Source organism: Mirounga angustirostris, unplaced genomic scaffold, assembly GCF_029215605.1.
Source record: "Mirounga angustirostris isolate CCGP_5_RB_7025 unplaced genomic scaffold, mMirAng1.0.hap1 SCAF_1, whole genome shotgun sequence".
Lineage (NCBI taxonomy): Eukaryota > Metazoa > Chordata > Mammalia > Carnivora > Phocidae > Mirounga > Mirounga angustirostris.
The window spans coordinates 125224507-125238570 of NW_026991709.1; the positions used below are offsets into that span (position 1 = coordinate 125224507).

At 49.0% G+C, this 14064-nt stretch overlaps 1 long non-coding RNA gene across 2 annotated transcripts in view; it reads right to left on the reverse strand.

The window, feature by feature from the left end:
• The window catches only part of LOC123863806 (uncharacterized), a 56185-nt gene that overhangs the window by 18154 nt on the left and 23967 nt on the right, over window positions 1–14064 (reverse strand). The window contains exon 1 of one of the 2 annotated variants that reach the window (XR_006795644.3): window positions 1163–1255. The exons of the other annotated variant lie outside the window; for it this stretch is intronic. This is a non-coding gene — a long non-coding RNA (uncharacterized LOC123863806). Of the gene's footprint in view, window positions 1–1162; window positions 1256–14064 lie in introns of those variants that run through there. 2 annotated transcript variants of the gene reach the window in all.

Sequence of the window (14064 nt, forward strand, 5' to 3'; positions counted from 1 at the left end):
TGGCCCAAGAACAGGAATGGGGAAAGGGACAACTGTGCCTGTGTGTGACAGTTTGGCCCAGGCCGCTGACCTGCTGTTTCAGCAAGACCAGTGTTGCATGTCCCCTGTGATCTCTTTCATGGGAACTAGGGGTGAGGTCAAATAAGTGGCCAGGGGTCTGGGTACTTCTCTCTCTGCCCTGATACTGCCAGGCTCAGCTCCAGTCAGACCAAGGGAGATGGGGTCCAGGTGCCATGCAGAGAGACAAAAGGTAGGATGTCTTAGCAGTGACAGCTTGACTCACAAAGGACTGTTATTGAGCAGTGATGACAAATGAGGCTTCTCCTTTTTCACAAGTGAAAAGCCACCTCTCTAGGAAGGTTTAAACATTTCCTACCTCAGCCAAATACCGAGAGGCGACTTCCGCTGTGCTGAACATCTTACAACCACCATCAGTAATCCTTATAGAGCAGGATGAGGGTATCTTGTTGCAATAGTCCCCTAGTTACAGATGAGCACATGAGGCTCAGAGACGCTAAGTGATTTGTCCAAGGCCACATGGCTAGTGGCAGATCCAAAATGCACATCCAAGTCTTTCTGCTTCCAAAGCTTGGACTCCTTCCACTATATCAAAGTATCTGTGAACTTCCTGATTCTTCCTTGGGATTTTCCCATTCCTAGCATAAGGTGCCACCTCACAACAAACAGGCTGCTATGTTACTGTGACCCCAGGGTTTTCTGGCTTGGAAGGGGGGGATTAGCAGCCTCCCTCTGGGCCTGGACTGTCCATTTAAAAAAGCAAAAGTCTCCCCAGCAGCCACTACTATTGTTCCTCCTTAGAAACAGTGAGGGGAACAGAAAGCACTTGCCCACAGTCACCCACGGGGGGTCTGGGCAGGATGACGCCTAGAAGCCAGCCTCCTACAGCAGGATGTGTGGTCCTGAGCCGCTCCCTGACCTTATGCGGTGTGACTGATAGTGGGGGGATCAGAACACTCCATGAGAAGAATCTCACAACCCCTGCAGGGCCCATGGGGACCAATCCTCCACCCATCTCTGCCTAAGAAGGGCTCTGAGGATAGAGCTCCGGATCCTCAACACAGCCTCCCAGGTCCTGGCTGACCTGAATCCTGCCTCAGCCCTTCACTCCCTACCCCATCCCCCGCTCAGGCCACACTTATACCTGTTTCTCAAAGTCGTCGAGCTCTCCACTTCCTCCATCCCCTCTGCTTGGAATGTTCTTCCCTGGTGAACTTCCCATCCTACTGTCTCATCCTAACTGCACTGTCCTCAAGGAAGCCCTCCCTGGCCCTCTGGGTCCTGCCAAGACCTCTGTTAGGTGCATTCAGAGGCCCTGGACTAGGTTCAAATTGCAGGGAATCACTCGTGATTGTTTGGTATCCTTCTTCCACCCTAGACCACAGGATGTATGACAGCGGAGACCATCTGTGTCTCATTCACCACTGTGTCCCCAGTCCACGCTGCTTGGCACATAGCAGTTGTCCAGTAAATATTTGTGAAATGAATATAGACATGCTGGGAGGAAGGCAGGAAGGCAGGAGGGAAGGAAAGAAGGGACGAAAGAAGGATGGACAGAAAGAAGAAAGGAGGGAGGGAGGAAGGAAGGAAGGAACGGAGGGAGGAAGGAGAAAAGGAGAGACAGAAAGGGAAGGAGGGAAAAAGAGAAGGGCTGTCAGCCTCTGAAACCCCACAATTTCCGCCCTTTGGAGCTCTGAGACACACCAGCTCATTTTGCCAGAGAGGTCAATTGCAAAGCTATCATTCCTTTGAGGTCACTGGGGGGAGAAAACCTATCAGAACCAGGCAGTAAGAGGAAGCCTTCCCCGGGAATGCAGAGACCTCTGTTCTGTGGCTTCCTGATTCACCTTCCAGACACGTCAGTGACGTTGTCTTTCCTCAAGGTGCTCATCACTCACAGGCGTGACTACCCTGGACTCAGCCGTGCTGAGATGACTCAGTCTACACTCCAGCCAGACTTCCCGCCGTCTCCTGCTTGCCGTGCCAGCTGGGCTCCCAGGCCCTGACAGCGCACATGCTCAGGCTGAGGTCACTGTCCCTCCCTGACTGACCTTCACCACCACTGTCTCAGTCATGGGGAGCTTGGTGCGCGGTCCTTTCTCTCCTTCACCAAGGAGGGTTCATTTGTCATCTCTTTCTGGAAGGAGGAAACCGTAGACCAGAGGGGAACCGGAAGGAGAAGGAAGGGAACCAGAGACTCGCGCTACCTGCTGCCACAATCCTGCCCCTCTTCCGGTTCCGGAAGCCAGAAGAGGTCCTTGCCAGCGACCCTGACAGGGCCCCGCCCCGGGCGAGGCGGCCCCGCCCCTCCGTCGTGTCGCCTGAGCCTCGCGGTGAGTCTCACTTGCCCCCGGGGATTCTGGGGGATCTGGGGGAGGGTGCGAGAGAGGCCCGTCCGGCCGCGTGTGAGAGGCCCCGGGCAGTGGGACGCCCGCTTGCTCACGGCTGCGGCCGGACCAGCAGTGGCTGTGCACGCAGACGCGTCTCCCCACTTAACCACCGGCCCGCAGAGAAGTCGGCTGGAGCCGCGCCGTGGGGGCGGGAGGCGACCACAGGCCACAGGTCCGCGGGGGTGCTCAGACCCTCACATCCCCAGGATGGTGTTCTCATAGCCCAGGCCTCTCTGATGGGAAAGGCCTTTAGAAGCCCACAGCCGGCTCTTCCCAGAAAGCTTCCCGACGGAACCCAGCAGTGAGGGGCACTGGGTCCCAGCTAGGGCAGAATGCCCCGGCCGGGGGCAACACAGCGCCGCTCACCTTCTCCCCGGCCCCCCACCCCCACCCCCCTGCAGGCCTTCTCCCATTTCTCCTAGAGGCACCAGCAGTTGGCAAACTTACTGGGCTTACCATTGTCCCCAGAGCATCTCATGGGACTGCTGTACGCGCATAACGTTTGAGGGAATGCTGATCTGCTCCAGACCCCTCAGTTTACAAAGGGAGAAACCGAGGTCTGGGTCATACTGGTGGGAAAAGGCTGAGCTGGACCTGACAGTAGAGCTTCTGGTTGCAAGGTCTCCCTGCGAACTCCCTCTTTCTCATCCCTACATGACCTCCAGGGCCAGCTCCCAGCCTTGCTCAGAGATAGATCGTAGGTGCCTGCCCCAGAGAGGGGCTTGAGATTTGAGTTCTAGGAGGAAAAAAAAAAAAAAAGACAAAAAGGAGGCTTTGCCAAAGAAGGGAGGTTGGTTTAGACTCTCCTCCTCCAGAAAAAGTAAGCTGTCCCTCTGAAACCTCAAGCAGAACTCATCAAGGACATTCCGACCTTGAACTCTAAACAGACTAGACAGGCAACTCACACCTGGAGCTATTCATAATTAAGTGACAGAGTACAATGAAACAGAGTACATATCTACAAGTGAAAAAAATATAATTTTCTTTCCTTGTTATTTTTTTAAAGATTTTATTTATTTATTTGACACAGAGAGAGAACACAAGCAAGGGGAGCGGCAGTTTTTTGGTGCTGTAAAATTTACCAAGTGCTTTCCTTCAATCAATCTCTCTCCCCCCTTTCATTTTTTATAGCCCTATCACTTCTGAATATTAGCTTATATGTGTACCTATTGATTTGCTTATTAACTGTCTCCCCCAGTAGAACATAAGTCCCATGATGACAGATTCTAGATTTCTTATTTATTCATTGCTGTTTTCCTAGCATCTAGAACAGAGCTTGGCATATAATAGTTCATAATTTAATAAATGTTTGTTCAATGAATCAGTGAATAAAATTATCAGGGTTACAACCGTTTCTGACAGGGATTATTATCCCCATTTTTACGGATCGGTATGCTGGGGTCATGGAGGCTAAAATAGCTTTGCCCAAGGTCGGACAACCACCGGTGGTGTGAGTGCCCCAGACAGGGCCCCGTGCTAGCGGCCTGCCCAGCCCAGATGGGGCTAGGAGAAGCTCTGCAATGTTAGGCGAGCACACGCTGCTGGAACGTGAAGATCTGGGGGAGACCCTGAGCCTCAACCTTCTTGTCTGTAAAATGAAGCCTTCAAGGGCTGCCTGGATGACTCAATTGGTTAAGCATCCAACTCTTGGTTTCAGCTCAGGTCATGATCTCAGGGTCATGAGATCAAGCCCCGTGTTGGGTCCGTGTTCAGCGAGGAGTCTGCTTGAGATCCTCTCTCTCCCTCTGCCCCTCCCCCCCCGCTCAAAATAAATAAATAAAGAAATAAATAAATAAATAAATAAATAAATAAATAAATAAATAAAATCTTTTTAAAAAAAGGAAGGCTTCAAGTAGATGATGGCTCAAATCTCTTTTAGCTTTGAAGTGCTAAAACAGTATCTCCTTCACAACAGTTGGACCTTATCCAGAGGACGTGGGCACCAAATTCTATCTTCCCCCATTTTCCACATGTAGTGGCAGGAATATTCTAGTCCAAAGTCCAGCTCATCAGGCCCTTTGTCACATGGGGCCCTGTGGGCTTGGATAGGCTAAATCAGGGGCTGAGAGTCATAATAGCTAAGCAATGGAAACAACCTAAATATCCACTGACTGATGAGTAGATAAAGAAAATGTGGCGTGTACATACAATGGAATATTATTTGGCCTTAAAAGAAAAAAAAGAAGGAAATCCTGCCATTTGCAACAACATGTATGGATGTGATGGTTACTTTTATGCGTCCACTTGACTGGGTTAAGGGATGCCCAGATGGCCGGGCAAAAATTATTTCTGGATATGCCTGTGAGAGTGTTTCCAGAAGGGATTAGCATTTGATTCAGTAGACTCGGTAAAGAGGTCAACCCTCACCCACGTGGGGCAGGCATCATTCAATCCATCGAATCGAGGGCCCAGTTGGAACAAAAAGGTGAGGGAAGGGCCAATAGGCTCTCTCTTCTTCAGCTGAGACACCCATCTTCTCCTGCCCTCAGACCTGGGAGCCCCTTGGTTCTCTGGACTTACACCAGTGGTCCCCTGGTTCTCAGCCCTTTAGACTTGAACTGAATTATGCCACCAGCTTTCCCAGTTTCTGCTTTGCAGATGGCAGATTGTGGGACTTCTCAGCCTCCCTAACAGTGGGAGTCAGTTCCTATAATAAATGTCCTCTTATTTCTCTCTCTCCTCTCATCTCTCTCTCTCTCTTCATGTTGGTATATAGAGATAGATATTTATGTATCATGTTGGTTCTGTTTCTCCGAAGAACCCTGACTAATACAATGAACTTTGAGGTTATTATAACTGAAATAAGTCAAACACAGGAAGACAAATACTGCATGATCTCACTTCTACGTAGAATCTAAAATAGTCAAACTCATAGAAGCAGAATATAAAATGGTGGTTGCCAGGGATTGAGGGGGCAGAGGTAATGAGGAGGAGATGGTCAAAGTGTACAAAGTGTCAGGCGTGCAAGATAAGTAAGTTTTGGAGATGTACTGTACAGCATAGTGCCTATAGCTAACAATACTGTATTGCTGGGACACCTGGGTGGCTCAGTCGTTTAGCGTCTGCCTTCGGCTCAGGTCATGATCCTGGGGTCCTGGGATCAAGTCTCTCATCAGGCTCCCTGCTCAGCCTGGAGTCTGCTTCTCCCTCTCCCACTGCCCCTGCTTGTGTTCCCTCTCTCGCTGTGTCTCTCTCTGTCAAATAAATAAATAAAATCTTAAAAAAAAAAAAATACTGTATTGCTTAAAATTAAGAGGCAGAACTAATGTTAAGTGTTCTGACCGCACACATAATAGTAACAACAACAACAACAATAATAGTAATAATAAAGGGGCAAGAGGAAACTTTGGAAGGTGATTGACATGTCTATGGCCTTGGTGGTGATGGTTTCACAGGTGGAAACTTAGCCCCAGACTCACTGAGTTGTAAATGTTAAATATGTATAGACTTTACATGTCGATTACACCTCACTGAAGTGTTCCAAAGAAAATCAGGGACTGAGGGGTGGGACCACAGTGGGGGCAAGGCTGAGTGCCGAGATAAGAGCACCTAGGGGATATGGCAGGAAGGAAGGGGCTGCAGACAGGAGAGCAGAGCCATGGCCAGAGGGGTTTTGGGTGGCCCAAGAGTGGCCTGCTGTCCTCTCTCAGGCTCTCTCCATGTCCCTGCAGGGAGCTCTCCCCCAAGGTGCAATGCCTTCTTACTTAGGCACCTTCCAGGAGGTGAATGAGGGATGAGCAGTGATATACAAGGCTGGCCCCCTGCTGAGTACTGTCAGGAATGGTGCAGCAAGGGTCAAGAGTGGCTTTTTCATACTGTGGGTCACCATTCCCTAGGTGTTCATCAAATCAACTGAAAGCAGAATTTTCAAGCATTTTTAAAAAGGAAATAGAAAACAAAATAGCCTAGAATAGAAAACAGCCAAGTGCTTTGCACATAGTGAATGTAAGTTTTATGTCATTAAATTTTTGTATCTGGGGACGCCTGGGTGGCTCAGTCAGTTAAGCGGCTGCCTTCGGCTCGGGTCATGATCCCGGGGTCCTGGGATCGAGTCCCACGTCGGGCTCTCTGCTCTTCGGGAAGCCTGCTTCTCCCTGTACCCCTCCCCCTGCTTGTGTTCCCTCTCTCGCTGTGTCTCTCTCTGTCAAATAAATAAATAAAATATTAAAAAAAAATTTTTTTGTATCAAGTGTGCGAGGGTGTGTGTCTAATTATACTACACTGGGTTGCGATACAAAATGCTTTTTTTTATTATAGATTGCGGTCAACGAGTTTGAAGAAACCAAACCGCCGGTCTAGAAATCTTTTCTTCGCTCATTATCTTTGCTTTTCAGAAATGTGGGAAAGTCCCCTCTGAACTTAGCACATTTTCTTCTATTAGTCAAGTGAGCACGCACCGAGCAGCTATTCCTGCTGGGGACTCAGAAGAATGGGTGCCTGCCCCTCAGGAGGTTGTGCTGGGGCTGGGCCAAAAACCAACGTAGAAGGCACTGTGACAAAAGGGGCAAGAGTGGGGCTAGATGAGAGGCTGGATGTTTTAATGTGGCCACTCTGACGCCACCTTCTTGACACTTTCTAAAATCATCAGTTTGCGAAACAGAATCTTATCACGCCTGATAAGATCCTCACCCCAGCCAAGGAGGCTCAGGACTAGGATAGGAATGTCTGTGTACTTGGCCTTTTTTTTTTTTTTCAGCCTAAAGTTTAATAGCTGGGTTTCAGACTGAGTCAAAATGTCCCCGCATCAAGACAACCGTGTGAAACAGCTGCTGTTGTTACAGTCAAGATGCTGCAGGAAAGTTCCACGGACCTTCCCTGTGGGCCCCCCTCACACAAACTCTCGTTTCTCCACTTTGCCAATTTGAGGTCAGTGTGCCTTAAAAAGGGTGGCATTTATGTCAGCCAGTCCTGGCCTCCTGGGTGAGGGCTAAGTAAACAGGAGTCCTGGGGAAAGACCATTTCTTCGTGAGGGCCCACGGTGGATTTTTCCAGGGGAATGAAAGGTTGCCTTTGTACAGAGGAGAAGGGAAACAGAATCTGCTGTTTCACGGCTACCCATTCTCCGTGACCTCATCAGTGTTGACTTTCTCGCCATTTCACCTCTCTTAGAGCCACAGAGAAGGCAGGGGGGAGCCTGGCGAACAGTGCCACCTTCACTATAGAGAGCGGTCGGGGAGGGGGAGAAGGCACTGACAGCCGCCCCTCACGCCGGGTGACACGGGCTGAAGGAAGGAGCGGGGCAGCCAGGAGTCCCTGACACAAAGCTGCCTTGCCTTGGACAAGGTGTGTGCAGGTTTCAAAGGCCTACCAGCCAGACGTCGATTTTTTGGCTTGCATTATTTTTCGCAGGAGGAAGCAACATGGAAATGACACCTGCCCTGTAATTTAGGCACTTCCTGGAAAACCATAATTACCCATCACATTATAATTACCCACCGCTGCTCCCTTCCATTTGGAACTCTTGTTTCCGTGAGTTCTATTCTTAAATTCCTTCCCCGCCCTGAGAAACAAGACAAAGCATTTGAAATGGTTTCGTGGTGAATATTTTTCTCCTCCTAGGACCTTTATATATTCCCTGCTACCCCCTGAACATCTATTTTAATTTTCATATAAATGAGATTATTTTTCTAAGTGACTGAAAGGAAAGGAACAAGGGGTTATTTTCCACGACCAGCAAAGAATAGAACTGAACGTCATCTCCTGATTTTGTTTCTTCTTTAAAACTTCTAGAGAGAATCCTGCTTCTTCAGGCAGAGCCAGCCTGGTGCCTCAGTAAGGACCTACTACCACACAGCTGTTTGACTTTGCACGAGGCACCCCTTTTTCCAGGGGCTGGCTTTCCAATGAGAGAAACGAGGTTTAGATTAAATCTGCATTTTTCAAGGGCTGGAGTTCCAACACCAGGGATTTTAGGTGACACAAGAGCAGAGCATCAAAGGACATGGAAGCTGGCTCTGAAAGAGCACTTTCCTTTGCAGTGACCTTTTGGTTTTTTAATCCTGTAGAAGAGAAGGTCTCCGTTTGGTGCCCACGGGCCTTTAACGCTTCTCTAATGACTTTGATCTTCCTTTACAACAGATTGAGCAGGTCTTAGGTCCTAGCCACCTGCTGGCAATAGCAGCTGGAATTTAATAACTTCATTTTGATTTTATGATTTTTATTTTTTTCTGCCACCTTCTACTTATTTTAACTATATCTAATTTTCTATTTATGGTGAAAATACAGCATCTTTTTAGTTTTTATTTTCTGGTTGAAAAAGGGCTTCCCATTTTAACATGGGCGGGGAAAGCAGGGCTTGAGGTAGGGAGGCGCTTTAAGTAAACCTGTCAGGATTAACCTCTCCAAATATTAGACAAGACCAAGGAAAAATATACAAAGATGTTTTTTTAAAGATTTTATTTATTTATTTGAGAGAGAGAGAGACAGAGTGTGAGTGTGGGGAAGGGTAGAGGAGAGAATCTCAAGCAGACTCTCCAGTGAGTGCGGAGCCCATGCAGGGCTCGATTCCATGACCCATGAGATCAGAACCTGAGCTGAAACCAAGAGTCAGACGCTCAAGAGACTGAGCCACGCAGGTGCCCCACAAAGAGTTTTTATATACGCCTTGTCTCCCTACACACACAGCCTCCCCTACTATCAACATCCGGCACGAGAGTGCCATGTCGATTACAAGTGATGTACTTATACTGACACATCATTGTCACCCAAAGTCCATAGTTTACATTGGGGTTCACTCTGGGTGTTGTACATTCTATGGGTTTGGAAAAAGGTGTAATAACATGTATCCACCATTACAGTTTCATACAGAGTAGTTTCATTGCCCTAAAAATGCTCTGTGCTCCACCTACTCATTCCTCCCTCTCAACTCTCAACCCCTAGAAACTACTGATCTTTTACTATTTCCCATAGTTTAACTTTTCCAGAATGTCATCTAATTGGAATCATACCAGTGTGTAGCCTTTTCCGATTAGCTTCTTTCACTTAGTAATATGCTTTAAGTTTCCTCCGTATCTTTTCATCGCTTGACGATTCATTTCTTTTTTAGCACTGAATACTTATTGTCTTCATGTACTTCAGTTTATTTTATCCATTCATCCACTAAAGGACATTGTGGTTGCTTCCAAGTTTTGGCAATTACAAGTAAACATCCATGTGCAGCTTTTATGTGGACATAAATTTTCAACTTGTTCAGGTAAATACTAAGGAGTTCAATTAAGTTCATACGGTAAGAGTATGTTTAGTTTGTAAGAAACTCCCTGTCTTCCAAAGTGGCTGTACATCTGGTATGCCCTATATATACTGCATTTTGAGATATTGATTGATTTGGTTACAAAGAAAATTTAACAAGTAAGTGCATTTGCAAATATGGAATCCTAGAATAATGAAAATAGACTATTTTCTTCCCTCTTTTGCCTTTTCTTATTTTTGCTGGTTTCCATTTTTCCCTTTGTTAATTTGAAAGTTCTATCTACTTTTCCATTCCATTCTCTCCTGGGTCACTTATATGTGGAGAGCATCTTTTCTAGAATATTTTCAGCAGATGGGGTTAGCCTTAGAAAAATTTCTTTTTCCTTAACGGGTGAATCACTTCAAAAGGCACAGTCCTACGGAGCCTATTTCAATTAGCTTGTAGCTTCTAGTACTAGATGGGAAGTGTAATGCCAACCTGATTCTTTTCTCTTTTCAGATAAGTTGAGGTAATTGCCTGGACCCTATAACATTTTCCTCTTTTATCCTTTATGGTTCAGAAATAGCCAGGTACTTTCTTGTCCATTCAGCCTGAAATTCAGAAAATCCTTTCAGTCTTGCAGATTCAAGTCTTCCTTCTGTTCAGGGCAATATTTTTCTATGACATTTATTATTTCTTTCATCTATTCCCTTTTCTCCTTCTGGAAGTCCTGTTATTCATATGTTAGGTCATTAGATCTACCCTCCAAGACCAATTTTTCCCGATTTCCATCTCTATAATTTTGTTCTGTACTTGAAGCTATTTGCTGACCTTGATTTTCCAGGCTACTTATCTGAATCTCAGTGGTGGTCATTTTCTCCTTCAGCTCTTCAATTGAACTGTTTAGTTGGGAAATCACATTTTTAGCTCCACAGTCTCTTTTTACTGTATTTAAATATCTGCAGGGCTTATTATTTTTTTAAATTCATGTTACCATCTGCCTCTTTCAGCAGTTCTAGTTCATTGGATGTACCTTCTGTTTGTCCTTCCTCTCCCTGCCAGCTCACTGAGGCTCAGGTCCAAGTGCTGGAGCACCCTAAGGGATGGGCATTCTGTCAGTGGAAAAAGGCGAACGGACGCTATCCTCATCAAGGCAGCTTAGATGTGGGCACACTGCCCATTTCCTGTGGAAGCATCTAGAAAATGCTTCCCTGGTCTGGGTTCCATGGAGTCTCCAACCTCAGGAACAAGGGAACTTAACCCTTACTGGTTTAACAACTTCTTAGCTGCTGAGATGAGGCACAGGGGACAAGGTGTCTCTACCTGGCCCAGTGTCAGCCTTCCCCTGAGGGGCCACAGATCAGGGTCTAAGTTCCTCAGGCTCCACCTCTTCTCAAACCTTGTTTCATGTACAAACTGATGGGGTAGAACAACTATCTCTCATTCTTTCCACTGGTCCCTACAACTGTTTAGTAAAGGAGAGAGAAATTAATTATGAAGTGGATGGAAAGGGGGCCACAGTCAGGTTACCATATCCCCAGAATCACCTCTAAAATATCCCTTAAAAATAAAAAGTTTTAAAAGATTTATTTATTTATTTTAGAGGTGGGGAGGGGGGGAGAGGGAGAGGGAGAGAGAGAATCCTCCAGCAGACTCCTTGCTGAGCGCAGAGGCCTACACTGGCTCCATCTCAAGACCCTGAGATCATGACCTGAGCTGAAACCAAGAGTCTGCAGCCCAACCGACTGCACCACCCAGGCGCCCCTCCGTTAAAAATAAATTTAAGGTAAAAAAGCAAGAGGATTTACAGAAACATATCAAATAAATATTATAGGTAGTACATGATATGACAACAGTCACAAAGGTGGTGTGTGAATGACAAAGCCTGAGAAATACTGCACCAGAAAAATGTTGACTTTCCCTTCCAACTCTGGTGTTATTACTCTGTATAGCAGAATCACCCAATATTCTTCCAACAGTGTTGTGTACCCCTTTAAAGGAAAAAAAAGGGGGAGATCACAATCAAGATAACTAGTGAAATGACTTCTCCGTGGTCAGGCGACCCATATATACATATACACACACACACCACACACACACATACATACACATACATATGCATATATATTTTCATAAGTATACCATGTACGCATGATACATATGCATCATATGCATATACCTAGATCTCAGATTGAAGGCAGATAATTAAAGAAAGCAAGGAGGCAGGGATTATAATGTTTTATGTATAATCCAGTTGAGCGACAGCAGCAAGGACACAGACCGCTGGCCCTATTAGAGAAGGGCGGGACCGGAGTTGTGGCCATCCTAAGGGACTTCCTCTCACAGGGCACCCTCTCCATTTACCGCAGCGAAAAATCTCGTTCAAACTCAGAGCCTCCGTGTCTCCTTTGTTGTATGGTGTTCATTGTTACTCCTCCAGGCAGTGTGGGGAAGTGGGGGAGGGAAGGTCACTGCGGCACCTCTTAGAAGCCCTGAGGGCACACACACCCCCCTCAAAGCCACAGACACACACGCAAGCCTTAAACATGCCAACATCCCCAGCCCCAGGTCACCGGGCTGCCTCTAGCTCCTCAACAACAAAAGGGGCCTGGCCCAGCGTGCGAGGGGTCCTGCCTCCATTTGCAACGGACTCGCCCAACTTGTTCGACTTCCCTGAGGACTGAACACTAAGCTCACCAAAGTGCCTCCCCGCCTTCAGGAAAACTTCAGGCCCGAGGGGATGGACAGAAAGGGCTGCGGTCGGGTCGCCTGCCTTGCCCGCTTCCGGTTGACTTTGTTTAAGGAGCACGAAGCACGGGGAGGGCACCCAGCCTGTAAGAGCGGCGCGCAGGCCTGCGGGCCAGCGGGGCGAAACGAGCGCTCTTGAAGGGGTCCTCGGCGGCGCGCGCACCCACTTGCCACCAACAAGTGGCAGAGCCAGGGCCAGGCTGCAGCCCTCCCAACTCCGATCCAGGGCTCGCTGTGTCACTGCCCTGGCTGAGACCCCCCCCCCCGCCAGCCCCCTTGGCTTATGATAGGGAGTTTGTCGCTCCAAAGCAAACCCCCTTCGTTCCGAAGTCGGCCTCGGTGCCAGCAAAGAAAGCCACTGCGCCCTCGGCGCGGGGCTCGCCACACCTGCGACCTTTCCAAGGCCTCCCGGGCCCCGAGCCCCGCGTGAGCGGAAGCACGTAAGTGTGCGTGTGCGCGTGCGTGCCCGAGCGCACACGCGGCTCTGGCTCGGCGCCCTGGCCCAGCCGCGGGGCACCGGCGCACGGGGACCGGCGAGCCCGGCCTGCGCCGCGCAGAGGTCGGCTGGCCCGGTTGGCGCGTGGCCCAGCCCCGCGGGGGGCGCGGGGGTTCGGAGAATTCGGTCATTGTTCGCGGGGCCGGGCGGTCGCCGCTGCAGCCGGCGGGCCGCAAGCCATTCAGCCGACAGACGGCGTCTCGCGCTGCGGCGGCGCGTCTCCCGCGCGCACCTGCCCGCGCCCCTCCCCTCCCCGCCCGCCATCTGTCGTCTGCGCGCCATTGTCAGCAGCCGTGGCCGGCGTCCTGGACGACGCCCAAGGGGACCCGGGGCTTAGGCCGGGCGAGAGGCAAACAAGGAGAGTTTATTCCCAGCCGCATTTGGAGGTGACCTTAAGCAAAAAAGCCGAGCCCGGGTGTGTGTAGGGGGGGCATCCGCCCACTCTCCCACCCTCCAGCTTTCAGCGCAGGGTTTCTTTTGGGGCCCCTCCTGGACCCGGACGCGCATGGGCCGTGATCAGAGCGGGAGCCTCCTGCTTGAGCTTTCTGGGATGTTCTCTGGGACTGGAGAAACCTGTCAGCTGGCAGATCCCGCCGCTAGCTTCCTAGAAGAGCCCCTGGGAGCCCGTTTCAAATGCAGATGCTGGTTTTGTCTGCACGTCTGATCCTCCAAGTCTACCCCAATTGTCCGGGCCTCTTGGGATACTGGATTGAAAGAAGAGTTTCTCTTTTCAAGTCCCACCAGCCAGCCTGCTGTCCTGGCAGTCTTTTCTTCACCCACATTTGTTTAATATCTCACATCTATCTTTCTTTAATGTCACTGGAAGTTTCAAATGCTTTGATGTATCCCGACCAAAAAGAAAACAAACATACCAAAACAAAACAGCTATGCTCATTGTGGTCATTGTGAGCTTGCCTTTTCAGAGTAGGACTTTTGTCCCCCAAAGATTCTAATCCTCCCTCCCTCCTAGGTACTTCCCCAGCCCCAGCCTGAGGAGCTCACCCTCTGCTCACCCAACCCCACCCCACCATCCTCGTCCCCCCTCCCCTCCCATCACCTCTTTCCACAGATGGGAAACCAAAGGCAAAGAGACAGGAGATGCTGTGGATAGATGTGGACTTTCACTCTCTGGATTTACAACAAAAAGTACCCACACTCAATCGGGATTACGCTTTCTAACAGGCGTTTCCATGCAAAGAGGGATGTCAGAGCTCAAGGGGGTTAGATGTAGGGCTTCTCCATGG